A 6,435-nucleotide genomic window follows, 5' to 3' on the forward strand; every position below is an offset into this window, starting at 1 on the left:
CTCAAAGCTTTCCCTATTTCAGAACTGTTCTTGTGGGGGACGTTCATCTGAGTTGTAACATACATAAGGCTGATTACCTCCTCAATTACATACGGAATATTGAGTCTAGTTATAGATACAGATCCCTTTTTGAGTTCTCTGACCCTCCTTTAGTGACACAGATACACAACTTACAGTTTTCTGCTCTAATTTCCCTCCTTCCCTAGTGTCCAATTATAAGGAGGTTCACGATGAAATTCCTCAAGCTTCAGCCGTGTGTAGACCAGCCAGCTTCCGGTTTGTGGCTGGAGCAGGGCGTGTTGTCTTTACAGGAGCCGGTGAAATCTGTCTGCACTGTCAGGGGTCGACTGTGATGACTATCTGGACAATCTGAACAACTGATCTTTATGCTTAATTACACTGACAAACCAGACAAAACTGAGAGAATCTGATTAAATTAGTATAACAATTATCTCATAGAATCTGTATTACATTGGGCCAAATCCTTTATAAATTTGACAATCTTATATTTTAATAACACTTGTTATATTAGGCTAATGAACGCTTTAGCTAAACCAAATTATGAAACACATTTTAGCAGATTTCACACAGTATTTTCAGTTCCTGACTCTAGGTTGCTTTAATTTAGGATAATACAGCAGATTAAAATCTGTAGTACTTGGTCTGTGGCCATGCTACCCTGAACAAACCCAATGTCTGATCTCAGAAGCTAAGCAGGGTCGGGCCTGATTAGTATTTGGATGGGAGACCACCTAGGAAGACCAGATGCTGTAGGCATAAATAATAAATATTCTAAAAAAAACACTTTAACATTTATAGTACTTCCTTGTTTTCAATCTTTTAGAGTATAGGATTACCTGTATAACTCGGCTGGAGCAGCTTCTTCTTCCAGTCTTTAACCTGTACTTTTTCTTCTGACTGAAAGGGGTGGATCTAATTTTCTAAAAGAATGAAGCTCTTTTCTAAAATTTCTCTAGTGTCGTGGTAGGGAATTCTCCCCAAGATCTGAAGGTGTTGGGACATTTCCAGGTTAGCTATTACCTTAGTGCCTTTACAAGCAAACTCAGATACCCCCCTTAACTAATTTTCCTGTCTAATTCTTTTCTACAAGCCATGAACCCTCTTCTTATATGGATGTTGAGGGACTGGAGGTTTCTTTCTTCTGTATCTGCATCCTGCTGAGAATGGTTGTAGTCCCTGCCTGCTGGAGTTTCATGGAGCTCTTTTCCTTTTTCTGCCTTGATTGGGGCGGGGTCTTAAGTTTTCCTGATAAAGCTAGCTATAGTGGTTCCGTGGGTCTGGTTCATGAATTCAACTTTCCCTAAACTTTGCAGCCTTTGAGCCATGTAGAGCTTCTTTTCCCTTCGCCATTTGTAATCCCTCTTTTTGGTGAAAGGCCCTAAGCATTGCAAGGTGAAAAAAGCATACCTTGAGCTGTTGTAGATGTTGGCCTGATTCCCTTTAACTTGTTGTAGTGCCTGGATGAGTGCGTATAGTCCTTTATGATGACCAGCTCTGTAGCAGAGCCTCAACTCTGATTACCTCATTGGCAGTTGTTATTGCATAGCCATTGTTGTGCTGTCCTCCATGGATGATGCTGCCCCCATGGACTCCTTTCTTAATGTTAATGTCTACTATAAAAGTCAATGATTGGCCCCCTACTTCTGTTGCGACTGTAAGTTACTGGAACAGGGAACCTGATTGTTCCTAGACTGACTGTTCTTTGGCTAGGCCGATAAGCATTTGGGTAGCTGGCTCAGGCTGGTATTTTCCTTCATGAAGTTAGTGGAACTTTTCTGGACCTTCAGATGTTCTCCTGCAGTAGTGGCACTCGTTTTTCCAATGTCTAGTCTCCTTACAGTGGACACATGGGTCACAGTTCCCCAGTGCAGCTACTGATTCCCCTTTGCAGCTTTCAACAAAGACACAGTTACTCCTTTGGCTTTCTGGTCACGGATCTCAAACACCTCGTTCGTAACCTTTAGTAGCCGGGTGTTGTTCATCCCAGCAAAGTCCTCCAGTTGTTGAAGTTTGCGGTGGATGTCGGTGGAGGATTGGACCACAAACGCTGTGTTGACCATGCACTGGTTTTCTCGTGCTTCAGGGTCAAAAGAAGTATACACCCGAAACGCCCTGCATAGTCTCTCATAGAGCTCTATGGGCGACTCCCCTGGCTAGCCTTTTCACGAAGGGAACAGCAACCATCCCAATCTGGCCGTCCTTGTTCCGGGTACTCTACTACTGCTTGTAAGCCTTCTTTGTTATTATTAGAATTTCGCCCTTCTTAAAGGACAGGTCCCCAGCATCAATCCAAAAAAAAAATCACAGAGTCCGTACATGTTCTAATGCACTTAGATATCTGAGTGTGGGCTCCATTAAGGTGGTGGTGTTCAAGCAGTGAGTTTTATAAAACTCCAACAGAGCTGGCAAGCAGTCAAATTCTAGGTCCCTGATCTTAAAACTACGGTTGGGCAGCAAGTTGATGATGTAGTGAGAGACTCGCACATTCTTGGACACTGACAGTACAAAGTCTTCAGGACAGGTGGGAGAGTAGCAGACTAAGAACATGCTGTGGAGTTGGCCTTGGAGTTGGGTTTGCGCCTCCTTGCGAGACATTGGCCCTACATACCAAGCGGATTGATCTACAGAGTTGAACTTGAACCTGGTGGAGGATATGGCACCAGCCAGGGGCTTAAGGGCGGTAGGGGGCAGTGCAGGCACTGATGGTAGAAGCCTGTCAGGTAACTTTGTGTAAAGTAGTTGCACAGGAACTGACGGACATTCCGAGATGTACGGCGGTAGGAAGAAAGTAGGTTCTCCCTTGAGGTCCCCTTGGTGGATTAATTTTGTTAACTCCTCTTTGTCCTTTTGCCCAGCCAATCTGGCAAAAATTCCTTATTCTGTCTCTGCCTACCTGCGCCAAACTGAACCTAAGGGAGCACCATAGCAGTAGTCTGCAGCCACGTGTCTATGTACGGCCACTGGTCTGAATATCCAGGGGTTCCTGTCACTACCCGATATACTGCCCTTATGGTGGGGAGGTCTAGGGTCCCTCCTGGGGGCCACCCTACCCCAAATGCAGGCCATTCAAGCTCACAAAGAACACTAAGTTTTTCTGAATTCAGCCTAATCCCGTATTTCTCTGAGAAACCTTCCTTAAAGTTCTCCAACATACAGTATAAGACAGTTGGCTTAAAGGAACCCCCCTCCATATTTACAGGAAACTTCCTTTGAAAATTGGGCACCGTGGCCAATGTTAATATATTCCCTGAAGTTCCAGAAACCTGGTTAAGGCAACACAAAACGCCAAAATTAATTTGACGACATACAGAATTCTACTCAGAAAACCTTTTCATAGCATTTGAGGCAGACCAATAGTCTTAGAAACATTAAAGCACAATTCCAATTTTGCATCAGCTTACTTTCGACACTTAAATTTCCAATCTTGTTTCTCCTCAAGATCTCTTCCAAAAACTTTCTTCTATATTCTTCCTCTCAGAGTTTCTCTTCACAAACCTTCTACTACTTCCACAAATCTCCTTTACACTTGCTGATTCCTTCAGTTTGCCTCTTTTTCATTCTTTCAGCAATAACAACCTTCAAGGCAAATACCTTTCTTTTTCCTTCAACTTAAGTTTCCACTCTTTATATTTTCTGAACACTTTCCTCTCTTTCCATCTGGTTCCAACCCTTTCCTTCCTACTTAGTTACACCTTCTTCGACATGCCTTATTCCTTCGTATAAATCCGAGGTTCTTCCTGCTCCTCCCACGACAGACAACAATCAGGCCACATGACGAAAAGAGGGATAAGGTCTGGGAAATTGGAGGGGACGCTATTCGCTTAGCCATCTCTGGCCGCTTCCCTCTCAGGAATTTAAGGTGCCTCTTAGCATTGGTGGGTTGGTATAAACCCCTGACCCGGACCACTGGAGTAGACTCCTCACAGAGATCCAGTGGGGCCACCGTAAGCCATATGAGGATCGCCACGGAACCGCGGATTGGGGCTCAGCTCTCGCTTCGTAGATAAGCTACGTCTCAGTCAGTCAACATCTGCTCCCTTCCGCACACCTCCCACCACTCTCTAACATGTGCACTAATCAGCATGCGAGCAGCCGCTTCTCCTTAATTCGTGGAAGGCGCTGCTCGCCCTCTGGAGGATGATGTAACTCGCCCCTTTACTTAGTGTTGACCCACTTATTCACCCCTGCAACGGTGATGCAAAGACAAACAAGGGTGGGGCGCCCCCTCCGAAGAGGAAACCATTCAGGTACTCATCTGGCTGTGTCCCCTCTCAGGGAGCTTAGGTGACACTTAGCCATAGCGGACTCAGCTTTGTGACTTACGATCAGGCGCTAGGCCAATGCCGCCATAGACCATGTGCCATTCACCACTGACCCGCAGAATGAGCCCAAACGAAGCCTTTAGAGGATGTTAAGTGTGCTTAGCCATGGAGCTACAAACACGTACCTGACCGGCATACAGGTCAAGCCGCTCATTCACTCACACATTCATACATCAGGTTAAAACATTGCCTCACCCCACCATACAAGACTCCTGATGAACCTGGCAATCAAACCACAGGTTCCCTGACCCAGATCTCACGACAGATTCCCGACTAGTGAGTGCGTGCCTCAACCTGACGCCTCCTCCCCTGGGGAGACTCCTAGCTTCTGCCCTCATAGAGACTCCTGATGAACTTGGTAATCAAACAACAGGTTACCAACCTGTTCAAACAGGTTACCAACCCGGCAATTAGGTTAAGGAGGTGTTCCTACTCCTCTTCCTTCCGACAGAGGGGCTGATTTGGGGGCTGTCCTGGGACCTCAGACTGATGTAGCGCTTTGACCTTACTTTGTACTTTTATTCTTTTTACCTTTTTACTTTTACCTGGTGCCTCCTTTAAATACATCAGAGTCAATAATTAGATTGCCTACCACATTAAATTTCAAAAAGAATACACGGAATTATATACTTTGATCTTACCTTGGTACTTTTTCCTGTTTCCCTTTTTCGATGTCCTTGCGGCCATTTCTGGTGAATTTAGTCCTTCTCTCTCATGAGTCTGGTTGCCAGGGAGTTGGGGCGCCGATCTGAAAGAGAACCTGAAATATCTAGGTGATGCATCTCCTCAGTCATCTTGGTTCCCATTCGCCTCGGCCAGGCCATGTCACTGGTCTAGCGGCTCAAGGGGCCGGCGTGGTTGGAATCTTGCTGGGGCCTCCAAAAATGTTGTGGAAAAATATCCCAAAAGCTTCAAAACCCAGGCCAGCGAAAAACCAAGCAGTTCACTTAGAGAGGAGAATTCAAAATTTATTACACACAGTCTCAGATGACCTAGTGCTCTGAAGATCTGGGCAGTGGGCTCCTGGAAACATTTCCAGATTAGGAAAATTTTACATAATCTGGTTGGTCAATTTGAACATAAACCGTTACATACAGCAGGAGTGGCTATGCAGATTTCAAATAGTAACATAGAGAAGGGCAGGAGTTGCTATGGGTAACCAGTAAACAGTTACATACAGCACGAGTTGCTATACAGATTTCAAATAGTAACATAGAGAAGGAGTTGCTATGGGTAACCAGTAAACACAAATTGTTACAGGGAATGGGAGCTGCTGGAGTACAAACAGTTACATTTATAAGTCGAGCAAAGTACAAGGGAGTTCTTGCATGAGCTCTTGCATACAGCAAACATATTTGCAGAAAGCAAGCATATTTACAGAAGCAGAAAGCTGATTAGTTTTTAATGAAATTCTCCAAATTTCTTCTTCAGTGCAGGGTGGCTGCACTAGTCCATTAGCCACAAGATTGTACCAAGAGGTGCCCCAGAGCTGGGTGCTGCCTGAATTCTCCCTCCTCCCCGATGGTCAGGGTCACCTCCTCCTGCCAGCACAGTGGCTTCTTTCTCCGCTCTCTTTGTGCAAGAGGCTCAAGGGACCAGGTGACAGTTGTTGCTTAAAGCTTAAGGGGTCTCCTATTACGTGGCCTGGAGGGCGTGGTCTCTCTTGGGACCCTCATAGCCCAAAGCTGCAGGGTGGGAAGCACGAACCTCTCCAGTGGGTCTGCTGATGGCCAGCAAGGGTGCCCCCACCCATTTGTCCAATCTGTTAGAGACACAGCCCTGTGTCTCACTCACTGATCTGGGGTACACCCCACTTCCTGGAGGACAGTACCCCAGGGGTGCAGCTTCTAGGAGTCCAGAGGGAAACAGCATAGCAGATCCTGCTGCCATGTACCCAGAAGCACTACTGTGAGGAGAGTCCCTGGATCCAAGGCAACGTGAGACGTGTTCTGTACTAGCAGGTCAAATACTGACCCCCTCGGACAGCAGTGCTGGCCCAGGCTCACTGGCAGGACAGCCTGAGCCACACCTGGACTCTGTGTCCATTCCAGGAGCTGCAAATGGCTTGTGCCAGAGACATAAATGACAAAAA

General features: G+C 46.0%; 1 pseudogene; it reads right to left on the minus strand.

Annotated features, from left to right (window-relative positions):
- Positions 1-2,145: 2,145 nt before the first annotated feature.
- LOC112471916 lies at positions 2,146-4,378 on the minus strand (annotated as a pseudogene).
- Between the last annotated feature and the right edge of the window lie 2,057 nt (positions 4,379-6,435).

The sequence above is a fragment of the Pteropus alecto genome, unplaced genomic scaffold, assembly GCF_000325575.1.
Source record: "Pteropus alecto unplaced genomic scaffold, ASM32557v1 scaffold78, whole genome shotgun sequence".
NCBI lineage: Eukaryota > Metazoa > Chordata > Mammalia > Chiroptera > Pteropodidae > Pteropus > Pteropus alecto.